The 13702-nt window shown below is 34.2% G+C and overlaps 1 protein-coding gene and 1 pseudogene across 14 annotated transcripts in view; one reads left to right on the top strand and one right to left on the bottom strand.

Annotated features, from left to right (window-relative positions):
- CHODL (chondrolectin) overlaps positions 1 to 13702 on the top strand; it is a 315491-nt gene that overhangs the window by 158403 nt on the left and 143386 nt on the right. The window lies entirely within an intron of this gene.
- LOC111738459 lies at positions 405 to 510 on the bottom strand (annotated as a pseudogene).

Here is a 13702-nt window from a genome sequence, read left to right as displayed (position 1 = left end):
AGAGTAAATTTAACCTAGAAAGTACGGTTTTAATTTTGTGTATGCTTAGTAATGATTCCGTGGATATTTTCTTAAGAGAGAAAGAAATGTTTACTTTGGGTAAAAAAAAATTAAGCAAGAATAAAAATCCATTTGTAGACCAAAATTTTTTTACTTATTATCTAGACAACTATATGAATATAACCTTGCCAATGGAATCCCAGCTGTTTCATGTCTAAAGAGTCACACCCTCGAGGCTGGAAAACCTCTTACCTATAAAAGTTTTGTTTTTATGTTTAATAGTCTTTTAATTTCAAACTATGTTTTTATTTATTTATTTATTTATTTAGGTGAGGCAATCATTGGTTGACCTCACAGCTTGCAAGGACCTTGTCAGTTTACAATGCCTGATTTTTTATTTTTTATGCCTACAGCACCTGGTCTCCCATCCAAGTACTAACCAGGCCCGACCCTGCTTAGCTTCCGAGATCAGATGGAATCAGGCTTATTCAGGGTGGCATGGCCGTAGACAAACTATATTATCTTGAAGGTCATAATAATGGCATTTGAAAAATGTTGATATCTCCATGTATTATGATGTCTCATGTGTCATTAAAGATTATATATTGCTATATAAGGCTAACCCTTACGAAGACTTCTTATGAGTGAGTGTGTAACCTCTTCAGTAACGATAACATTAGATATGGAAGTTCTTTGGGGACAGGAACTATTACAAACCATCACAATGCAGCCTTATGACAACCCATTTTCTGATAATGAAGTAGCTATTACTAATGACACTACATTGAAAAACTTTTTGAAATAGAAAAAACATTAGTGATTTTAATCTAGAATAAGGTTAATACTCATGTAAAGGTTTTTAAAGTAAAAATAAGGTGAAAATTTGAGAATAATACCAAGCAACCAATTTTTAAAAATATCCATAAGTTGAATAAAATTCAGGAACAGGTGAAATTGGTCGTAGTTTGCATAAGCTTTGGATTGTAATTTTGCCTTAATAAATCCATCAATCTTCTTGAATGATTACTTTTAATCATCATTCGTCTCCTGTATCAGTAAAATATGGCATAGCAAGAAGCCTTTTGTATTTCCAATGATTACATTAAATTGATTTAAACTTTTGGTAAGATTCTATGATTTTTCTTCTTTAAATTATTCACCTTCAGCCAGAAAAAAAATTCCCATTTACTTTATCTTTTTACCGTGTGAGCTCTAATGATTATTCAAGCAGCATTATTTACCTGAATTAAAAAATGTAATATTCACATTGAGATTTCAACTCATTTCTTTCTAAATATGTTTTTTTTTTTTTTTAGGGAGGAAAAAATGGCTAAGGATAAAAAAATGGCTCTTCCACAGGATGTATTTTACTTGGTTTACCTCCCAAACTCAGACACCCCCAAATAAGTTCATTAGTGATTTGTCTTTTTTATTCAATTATTCAATTCCCTTATATAATACATCATATATTATTTACAGATTATATGTAGATTATTATCTTGATATAATTTATTAAAGTGGTAACCTTTATTTTTAAAGTATAAAGAGCTAAAATAAATTTCATAATATTCAGTTTGGAATAGTTCATTTTATTTTATGACAAAATTTTAATTTTGTATCACTTATACATGAAATTAATCTCATATATGAACTTAAATGTTGAAAAAAACTTTGATCATTTCAGACACTGAGACAAATGAATCTAATGGATTGCTGCTGAATGAATTGCTGAGCTATTGACCAGCATAATGGCTGATGAATTGATTATATAGAAAGTAGCCACTCTTCTCCATATGATTGAGTGATGAGAAAGCTCTCATTTGCCCATCAGCCTTTATAGAATCATCCCTGAAAAGAAATCTAACTGGCTATTAGAACAATGAAAAATAATTGCTAAATAACTTCTGACTTAGACACAACTCACTAACCACATGAGCAAAGCTTAATAACGCAAATTTTAAGCAGTGAACATTTCAGTATGGGAGCACTCTTTAAGAATTTTTAAGTTACTATTAAGACTTGCTAGTGTTTGCTGTTCTAAAGAATGTTATGTAGCTCTCATGTAAGTTTCTTTTTAAAATAAAGCAGAAATATGTACGTGATACTAATGCACACACACATTGAAACATGGCAATATCCACTGTTTAGGACATGAGATGGAAATAGATAAATATATTATGTTTTCCTTGTTCTTTTAAAAATTTAAAAAAATTTAAATGTTTTCAGTTGCCCAATTGTTTCAAGCAGTTGAGGAAAAAAAAGAAGATGCCTAACTCGTGGTAGGATGCACTTTTCGAAATACTGTTCAAAATTTCCCCTGAAATTTTCTTCTTTTTCTACCACATTCTATTATTAGAGTTTTCTGTGTTTATTGCCTAAGGAAAGAAAAGAATGCAGAGGAAAATTAATCTACTCCTGGCTAAGACCAGAATATCAAAGTCTCCTTCATGATTCACAGAAAGAATTTCTGTGTAGATGAAAAATGTGGTTGATTGTGGGGAGGGAGAAGAGGAGGAGAGAGACTCGAGGAGACTTACAGAAAAAATGGAGGGTTTATGCATCTACAGGGACCAGGCACTGAGGATCAGATGTGATGGAATATGTCTGTGCAGGGGCCACATTTGAGATGTAGATAGATGACTGCCAACGAAATGTTCCCAGACCAGCTCCTTGAATTTAGACATAACCCCAGAGAAAAGTGGGCACTCAGTTGATTGAATTTGAAAAATTAAGAAGTCTTCTTGCATATTTGAGTTTATGAACTTATATTCAGAACCACTTCCAGTTCAGAATGATAACTTAGACCATAGACTGAATGTTTTTGTACTCACAAACTTCATATGTTGAAATCTAATCCCCAATATGATGATATTTGGAGGGGGAGCCCTCGGGAGGTGATTAGGTCATAAAGGCAGAGCTCTCATGAATGGGATTTCTGCCCTTGTGAAAGAGGCCCAGAAGAGCCCCCTTATCCTTCCCATCATGTGAGGACCCAGCAAAATGACAGTTGTCTGTCAGCTAAGGAGGCTGGCTTTCACCAGACAGCAGATCTGACAGCACTTTGATCTTGGACTTCCCACCCTTGAGAACTGTGACAAATGCATTTCTGTGTTTTATCAGCAACCCAGTCTATGATATTTTGTTAAAGGAGCTTAAACAGACTCAGACATTTATCATCTACCCAGAAGAGTCAGGAAATTCAGTCTTTAGTTGTAAGCACACAGTTCCCAGCCACAGGACTGGAGAAATGCTCTCCTCTTCGTGCTTCCATTTTCTGGGTTGATACCACTTCCAAGAAGACTACGGGCTACGGGTTACAGTGAATTATGCCTCATCAAGCTCTGAAAACTCACAATATTCATGTTGTGGTTTTAAATATTCTAGTACAGTAATTTTAGAAAGAGAATAAATTAGAAGGATTGTGCCAAAACAGACTCCAAGAAATCCATCTTCCTATGTTTATCATATAATCCACTAGGATCATAACCAAACAATAAAGTCAGATACACTTGGCTTGGTCTCTCCTCCCACCAATTATTACATATGAGAACTTGAGCAAGGTATTTAAGTTTCTTGGGCTTCAGTTTCATTATTTTTAAGATGAAGATAATTTGTAGGTAAGAACAAATGGGAAAATAGATCACGATATTTAATCAATGGCAGCTATTATGATGATGACTGCCACTGACCAAACTGTCCTACATTGGTCACTCTCGTCCTCTTCCTACTGACAGGTGCCCTTTCATTTTGTCTGTGATCCTTACAACTGCCTTCATTATCATCTATGGTCATCTTCTCCCTTTATCCCCCACCCCAACTAGAGGTGTACTTTGCTAGTTGTTATGTAAAAGAGCCTGGAAAAAAGGGGAGAGATTTAAGAGTAATTGCAATGCAGTGTGTTATTAGGAGCATGGACTCTGGAGTCAAACTAGTTGGATTTCTAACCCTGCCTCTGCCATTTGCCTGCTGTCTCTCTCTGGATAAGTAGCTTATTCTTTCTGTGCATAGGCTTCCTCATTTGTATAAGAGAAATAATATATACCTTAGAGTGCTTGTGAATATTAAATGAATTAATACATATATACCTTCTAGACTATTAAATCTCTTAAATAATAAGTATTCAGTAGATGATATTAAAATACTTCAGACTTTTGAATTATTAATAACATGTTATTGTAACTAGAATTTATTTTTATTTCTGCTATGTTTTTGTTAGTCAATATTTTTTATCTGAGTATGAGTTTCTCAAAGATGAGAACATCATATTCATATAAAAAAATCACCATGCTTCTCTTCACCACATATTACTCGTTTGATGCTGTTTTGTTGCATTTATTATGTCCTCTCTGGTCAGGAAACTTATGGATGTTGTCACATTTTATTCTCAAAGAACATTGCGGGGTAGGTAATATTTTGTACAACTTAAGAAATGGTGGCTCAGAAATATTACATAACTTGCTATGGTTACATAGCTAATAGGGATCAGGTCCGGATTTGCACCCAGTCTGAATCAGAGCTTGTGTGCATAACCACTCTGCTTACATGGCATCTGCTTGCTACCGAGCATGAGCAAAGGTGCAGCTGGTCAAAACAACTGTTAATTGCCAATGAGGTAAATGAAAGCTCTACTACCAAAAATCGGCATTCCTCACCTTACCTTTTTACTTCACTTTTACTCTAATTTCTGGCCAATTGTTTTTTAGTGGGCTATCAGAAATTTATTCTATTCTTACTTCCTGTATTATGTAACTATAAATATGTGTGTATAACTACAATTATATATATAACTACAACTATATGTAAAAAAGTATATATGTATATGTGTGTGTATATACATGTATATTTTTAACGAGCAATCATTTTTACCCGCTGCTGGCTCTCTTTTGGGTAGTGGGTCTAGATGTCTAGGGACGACACTTCCCTGCACCCAGCAAGGTCCAGCTTTCAGTTTCACCACAGAGAGGCACTGCATGAGACTTGGAAGGCAGAAGTGAAGCAGAGCTGTATCATTGCTCCTTTGTTTGTAGTAGGCTGATGTGTGGGCTTTGGCAAATGGGGAGATTTCAGTGGCCTCTTGTGAATCATTCCACTGGGTGCTATAAGCAGCTCCGATCATAGGTTTAGTTTCCTTCTGATTCCTGAAGTTTTCAACCCTCCGAAAGCTAGAAGTCAACTGGAGGGCTTATACCACCCCCTACTTCAGCTTTACTCCTATAGCCCTTCCACGAGTTTTATAAATAACTAATGCTTTGTATTCGATTCCTTCTTGATTGAAATACCTGAAATATTTTTTGTTTTCCTGACTGGACCACGACCGATACATTTTATATATATATATTCAGTTTTCTCTTACAGTGTTTCTAATGTAAATGGACACATCTGTCCAAATAATATTCCTGAACTAATTCTGTCATTTGACTGATACTTTAAGATAAAGTCCAAGAAAAGCTGACCCAGTTTTAACTTCCCAATTTATAACATGCCCTGACTCAGTGAGGTCCCTCTCCTCAGTGGTGTCTCTCAAATGAGTTTATCTATAATTACCAAAAAGATTGCACCTGTTCATCCTGTCTCATGCACATTTGTCTTCTCCTGGTGGAGAAAGGACACTCTTTTTTCTTTTTCTCCCAATTGTTCATGACCACCTTTGCCTCAAGATTTAGCTAAACCTCTTCTTTTCCTTATGAAAATTTCCTTAATTTACCCTGATTCAGAATAGTCTCACCTACCTTTAAACTTTTACCAGCTGTATCACTCCTTTCACACTTTCTGTTTGTTGTTTATTACTATTTTTTATGTTAATGACTTAAAACTAAATTTAATTGCAACTTTCTTGATGGGGAAGACATTAGCATGCATCTGCCACTCCCTGGTGTGAAGCCTTGCTCCTAAGGGATGTGTCCCAAAGGTATGCAAGAGTCCTTTCTATGGCATCTCCGACAGATGACCATCCAGTTTCCAGTGACAGAAAGCCAATCACATGGTTGAACTGATGGGGCTGTTAGGAAGTTGTTTCTTATGGTATACATACATACAGCTACCTGCAACTTCAAGATTTGTCTTCTCCAGCTACCCTGATTGGACCTGGAAGTCTCCTTTGTGTTATACTTTCTAAAGCTTTAACATCATTTTTAAGGTTCTGCATGATCTCTGTCAAACTTTTTTGTTATGTTTCCCAAAAGAAATCTTTATATGGTGACCAATTATGCACACAAACACTGACACACATACGTGAAACAGATACTTCAGAAAATAAAATGTATTTTTACCATGTGTATTATTTTATCTTTTTATCCAATGTATTCAATTTGTTTTTAAAAGTGTATGTGTTAGACTTGATAATTTAAAATCATAACCAACTAATGTTGCTAAACACTGATCTAGGACCCCCTTTCCATTCCATACTTATCTTACACAGTAGTTGGTCCTCCATGTTCTTTGTGTGTCAGCAAAACTGGCCTTTTCTCTGTTTTATGAATGGGCCAAAGTACTGCCCATATCAGGGACTTTTAACACATTCTCTTTAATACAACCAGCTCTTAATCTTTGCTGTTTTTACTTAGATAACTCTGGATCTGGTTCAGTTCCTTCATTTTGTAGACAAGAAAACAGGCATAGAGAGATTAATTAAATAATTTTATATTTGTTTATATTAAACATAAATATATTAGAATTTGATTATATCTGTGATACTAAACTAAGCCCTATGAGTAATACCAAAATAGCATACCTTTCCCACATACCCGCAACTCCCGTTTATCCTCATGGCTTCTTTGAAATGAGACCTATCTGGGTCACGCCTTAAACATTGACTCTCCCAATGCCCAACTTACTATTCCCTTTATTCTACTTTTAACATTTTTCCATAGCACTTACCATGTTCTAACATACTTAATTTACTTATTTATTTTTACTTTTTATTTCTGTATCTTCCTGCAAGAATATAATCTCCATAAGAGCAGGAATATTTGCTTTCATTGATGTATCACAGATTCTTAGAACAGATCTTGGAAGAGAGTAGGCACTTAGTTAATGATTATTGAATGAATGAATGAATGAATGCAGGCATGAATTTTATAAAATATCAGAGCTCATTATAGAAGGTTAGAATTAAAGCCAGATCTGCTGGTTCTTATTTCAAATTTCTTTCCTTTGATCCCACTGACACATTATTTCTCAAGCAAAGCTATGTTCCTGTGCTATTCTATAAGAGTTTTATTCAAGTGACATCTCAAGTAATGAATAAATATAAATTTCTCACCTTATACAAGCAATATGAAGATGAAACAAGATATAAGAAAATAATAAAAACCTGGAGGTGATTTAATTATCTTGATTACTGCAGTGAAGCATTTTTGATCTCCCCTTATATGTAGACACTCTAATTCTCTTTTGTTATTTTACCTCACAGAATTGCTCAGTTTTCCTTAGAACTGTGATTTATTTACTCTCTTTTAGCCTGCTCCTTGCTACAGGTGCATGAAGGGGCTAATTATTCCCACTATACCCCCCTTCCCACCTTAAACTTTACCCTGAGCATCTGCTGCCGAGCAGTGCTTTCATTTCCGTAGGTGCCTAATTACTTTTTCTACAGCGGTCAAAGTGACTGGTTCTGAGGTTAATTGTTAAATCTCTGATGGAATCATCTTACACAAACTATTTCCTTCTTTCTGTGAACACAAAAAATATCTTCTTCAGGATACTAACTTTCATTTATTTCTGAATATTATATATTTTACAAGCATAACAAACTATAATTGTACATCCATGTGCAATATGAGCCCCAAACCAAAATGTAACTTTACAAACCTCTTCCTATCATCCCATCAGTGGCACCACAATATCTTATGGATTATCCAGGCTTTTTCCTCAGTCCCCAGATGTAGTCACGTGCTAGCTTTGATGGAATCATCATCTATAATGAATTTGCTTTTAAATCTTTGTTCTCATCTATAATATACTGTTCTGCTTGAACTTTTATAATTTCTAGCTTGGGCTAGTTATAGCCTCCTGAAAGATTCCAGAACCTCAAATCTATCCCATTTTCACTCCATCTTTTACCCTACTTCCGGCTAGACACACTAAAATTTTGTTTTGATTGTACCACTATTTGGATACTTGTCTACTCGTTAAAGCTGTAATGATGATTCTTAAGCCTTTTAATCACTATACTCCTAACTGCTAAAGACAGTGAAGAAAACTTCTCAGGCAAATGCAGTGGCTATCTCCAAAACTAATATGTCTTTGATATTTCATATTTTCTATTACAATTTATTTAAAACGTCACCGTATTCCAATAATGTTTTAAATCTTTATTATTAAATTCCTTACTTTGATGCTCCAGGAATATGTTCCAGGGAGTATGTAAACATCTGGCAAATTGCTGCATATTCCTGTGGTTTCTTGCAAACCAGCTTGAGAGGCACAGCCTTCCACAACATAGCCCTAGCTTATTTTATCAGCCTTGTCTCTCACCATCACCTTCTGTAGTCCATACCGCAGCTGGTGATGATTTGATGTCCTTTTTCGATTCTTCTGTTCCTTCTGTTCTTTCTGTTAACAATTTCTTCTCCCTAGTTATCCTCTTATTTCCTTAGATTTCTCCTCTATTTCCCTCTATCATTTTTCAGTGTATACATACTATTAGTTTTATCAGCTTCACAGTATCCTTATTCTATTTACAAACTTTAATATTTTATTGAAGTTGAGTTTCTCTTCTGTTCATCTTTTTAAAGTGAGAGGAGAATATTTATTTTCTCATGTGTTATATTGACTTAAATTAGGCGAGTCATAGAATAACACGTCATAAACTTCTCTCTAATCATTTGGGTTGGGTACAGCAGCTGAAATACAAAAACATCCTTTAAATTCCATAATATATTTTATTTTATAAATCAACACATGAGTATATTTTATTTTGTAATTTGCCTTATCTCTATCAAACTATAATTTATTCTAAGATATTAAATACATTTTAATTTCTTCTTTAAGGCTGCAGCTTGAGCTTATGAGGAACTCTTCTTTCTAAGACCCCCATTAAAATTATGAAGCTATAAGAAGCTCTTAAACTTAGAACAATCAACAAGAAAGCGGGAAGGCTATCAGGATATTTTAACACATTTATTGCAAATAAAAATGAAACGAGTGAGTTCACCTTGATGAGACAGGGTAAAAGAAGCTTCCGACATAAATATTTATGAGAAGTTCTCATAAATAGGAAGAGAGAGTTGCAGACCAAGAAATAGCGAGGAAAATGAATGGCAGGAGAGATGAAGGAGTGCTAGGTGGGTGGCGTCCATTGGCTCTTTTCTAGACTCGTATTAAAAACACTTTACTATTGATACAGAAAATACATTGACCACTCAAAGTGGACAGTCAAAATAAACATTAAATAATGACGCTGTCAGTGTTCACTGTTTGCCTATAAAAATAACAGTTTTCTTTAGCTACACTTGAGCATAGGATGACTAGAAGCTTGATGTTTTACCCTGGCCAAAAAAAAAAAAAAAAAAAAAGGAAAAAAAAAAAAAAAAAAAAGGAAAAAAAAAAAAAAAAAAAAATGGAAAAGGAAAAAAGAAACATAAAACAAGGGTAAAACAAAACAAAAACCAACAGAGACTTCTTTTCTAGAAAAATGAATAAGCTGAGTGATAATAATTAGGACAGATAATATGACTTTTGTCTCCCTAGGAGACATTGGTTGTGTGTTGATGATCAACCTAAGAATCATCTCTAGTGGAAGTAGAGGTATTTCAGGCAATAGAAGATGACTTTGAAAGGAGAGTCTAGTTAAGAACTTCAACAATTGAAAGATTGTTACATTCCTAACGTAAGAATAGTATGCAAATAGACTCATAAAAGGCTTTAAAATAAAGTGGAGAATAAAAAAGGGGGGTAGAAAATACGAGAAGGAATATAAAAAATGTGGAGTATCCATTCAAGAGTTTTAAAAATCAAAGAAAATCAAGGCAGGTTTATAATATATTAAAGACAATATATATTATATCATAATTCTTAAGACTAAAAAGGGATGTAAGTTTCCAATTTTTAGAGGCCTGCTAATGCCAAATGTGATGGAAAAATAAAAAGAACTAACTCTGAATGTGTCATTGTTAAATTTCAAAAAAAGAAGGATAAAGAGATAATCCTAAATCTTTCTAAAAATCACCCAATAAGAGATCAAAAATCAGTTGGAATCATAACTCTTTCCAGTATTGCTGGCTGCTGGAAGACAAAAAGCAATAATTTCTAGTTCAAATGGGAAAATATTCTCAACCAAAAACAGCTGTGCTCATTAAACTATTAAACAGATATACGTATATTTCATGCAATCCAGAAAATTTACTTCACCACACTCTTTGATAGTTACTTGAGAATGTACCTAAGTGAAGTGAGGCAGTAAACCATAAAAGGATTCATGTCATCCAGGATTTTAATTCAGATCCAACTCTGAAGAGCAGTGGCATAAAATTGTCCAATGATTTTAGTGAGCAAGACTTGATTGAGACAGGAGAATGAAGGACTCTAGAAGACAGCCAAGTAAAAACGTGTTTTGCATAGTTTCAGTAGTGTGCTAGAGTGTGACATGACAGAGAAGTGAAGGGATGAACAGGAGTGATAATATCTTCATAAATATGAGCTAGGATAGACTTGTGTGGTTGGTGGAGTAAATAAAAGAGGAGCATCAAAGTAGAGCTATAACTATACCAGGGCGTTGGCATAGGACATGGAAGAAAGAAGGTGGTGTGTGTTTGGTCTGTAAAAGAACTGAAACATTTTCTGTGTAGTAGGAATTCAATATATAATGCCTAATGTTGATAACTATTATTATGTTATTTAAAGATATAAGAATACCTGGAAAACTACTAATATAAACAGTTTGAATGTGTTGACTCTCAGGAGGAATGAAATTGGATGGGTAGGAGCGGATGTAAATCACTTAGCATTTTAATCATGTGCATATATTGCTTTGATGAGCACAAAAAAGTAAAATGGAACAAACCGAAGAGTCAGCCAGGACCTTATTAAGTTTTACCAAAGCTCGCTGAGCCTGTGTACGTATAAATTGTCCGTGAGAGTACCTATCAGCTGTATTTGAGAAACTTCATTTATCTTGGGAATTTCATCTTATACAGAGATAGTATTCTTAAGGTTTTTACTCTGATTTTGCAACGTCAGGCAAATCAGTGAGTGTGTGAGACCTCAGTTTACTCAGCAGTCAATTGAGGTACTGGACCAGAGATGGCTATATATGTATATACACACACACACACACACACACACACACACACACACACACACACACACACATATTTTTTTTTTTTGTATAGGTTTGAAGTAATGCAGTCTTTATTCTAGTTTTAAAATATTTGTTTTTCTTAACTGGAACCCCTACGGTGTCTTAATTTTTTTACCCTCCATCTATTTTTTTTTTCCTATTTTCTCATTCATATCTTTTAGTCATTTAGGATTTTTTTAGTAATAAATATGTAGGGATTTTATTTAATACTCAAAGAGCTGGAGGGTACATATTTGAATATTTTATAGTAAAAAAATATGTCTAACCTGCATTTGAAATATATCATCGTAACAATCGAAAATATGTCAATACTGAAAAACAGAAAGATAAGAAATGCTGCCAGCAGCTAGGTTTTCAACAACATCATCTATTCCTATTTACCACATATTTTTTGCTGATGTCTGTATTTGTGAGTATATAAAAAAGTGTTTCATCTAGGATAAAGAGCATTAATGAAATTATTGTGTAGCACTTTGAGAAATGAGACAAATCCACATTTGGTTTCCATAATGAAATCTATATTTGCTTGGTCATGGTCCAGATTGGTTTTGAAAAGTATGTATTTAATTGAGGCAGATGAAGTGGTCCAAAACTTAATAAGAGTAAAAAAAAAAGAGAGGTGGGGGAGAATTTAAAGAGAAAATTTACAATTAAAGATGAGTAGCTGTTGATTACTCAGGTCCAAGAATTAATACTAATGTATGTTATATAATTCAGCAGATCTTGCCAGGATCAAAAGATATTTGCATGTAAGCTTAACATCATAGGAGACAGATAACTCCTGTGGAACTTGCATTTTATATCTTCCCTCATCTCCCTAATGTATACCTTTAGGGGACAATTGCACTTCAATCTAATGGACTTTTCCATTCTAGGGAGGTTATTCTTTACAACTTCTGGGTTTTCATCCTTGTCAGTCACACAGGTAATGCCCGATACTTCCTTTTACCATTTTAGAATTGTACTTTATGCCCCTTTACCTACATATTTTCTAGGTCTGTTCTTCACAGTGAGTTACTACCCCACGGAGACTATACTTCTTGGTTATATCAGTTGCATGAGGGAGTAATTGAGGGGGCTCTAGGTGATGTCTGTTTGATCATCTATATGAGAAAGAGTATAAATGAAAGCCTATTTTTATTCTGGTTTATTTAAAATATATTGTTCAATTTTGAAAAAGATTTTAAAGCAATTAATGGTATCTGTAACAATGGCTATATAAAAAATACTCACTGAAAGGAGTGAAAGGTATTGCATGAAACTCTGAAGAAATACGTATTACTCTTTATAATCGTCTAACTCATTTATCGATTTCATAATTTTTAGGCAAGTAGGACCAGTCATAAAAATGCACATGAGAGAAGAGCTAGGATCTAAAAGAATTACCAGGAAGAGAAGCATTCTGTCTTAATTGGAAAGGATGGAACTTAATATCAATGCATACTGCCATCAGCTACATCACTTTAACATTTGAGGGGGCTAATCAACATTTTGCTGATAGAAACACTTTCTGGATTTCTCTGCTGAGTAGCAAGATAGAACTATTTAGTGCTTGGAGGGACAACTTTAGTAAATGGAATACTATAAAACTTAAAGTAAAAATTGGAACTGAAAGTAACAATATTAATTTCCTTGGCATAAATTTCTGCTTTCTCATCCTGAAGTTTTATCTTGGCACAAAGATAGCAATAATACTAAGCTTTCCAATGGAATCCAAACTGAAGATAGATTATTCTCTCTTTAAATATTGTATTATAAAGAACCCAGTATGGGATAGATGAAAAAGTATTTTAATTTACTGGTAAGAATGTCCCTTTTGGAGTCAGGCAACCTGATGGGAGACAGTTTCATTTCTTTGTAGCTGCTTCTTTTACAAAACAGAAATGATAAGATTTATTTCAGTGGTTGGTTGTAAGAATGAAAGAAATTATGAGAAAGCATGAAATACTTTTAAGCTATAAGCTTTTAGGCAAAAATTAGGTATTAAAATAATAAATAGACATTTGGTTTATTTAAAAAGTAAATAGCTTCAAAGTATAAATCTGTCACTGGAGGCATTATAAAAGAAGGGAAAGATTATAGGCCCTGATGTTAAAACAGACTGAATTTGACTCCTGATTTAAACACAAGTTAGCTGAAGGAACCAATCAATCGAGTTCATTTTTTTTCTAGTTATCTAATTCAGATTATAAAAAAACTACCGAGAAATTCAGTGGTTTAAAACAACAACTGTTTTATTGTATCATGATTTTGTGGGTCAGGATTTTGAGTGGATACAGCTAGCACTTACCTGGCTCTGTGTGGCATTGGCTGCCCTCAGTGGTATTCAAACGGTGGGCGGGCTGCTCTGGGGGAGCCAAGGTGGCTTCTTGCGCATGCCTGGCACCATTTTGGAGATAGCTG

Source organism: Pteropus vampyrus, unplaced genomic scaffold, assembly GCF_000151845.1.
Source record: "Pteropus vampyrus isolate Shadow unplaced genomic scaffold, Pvam_2.0 Scaffold38, whole genome shotgun sequence".
NCBI lineage: Eukaryota > Metazoa > Chordata > Mammalia > Chiroptera > Pteropodidae > Pteropus > Pteropus vampyrus.
Note: the sequence above shows the minus strand (reverse complement) of the source record. Positions and strands in the feature narration are given on the sequence as shown.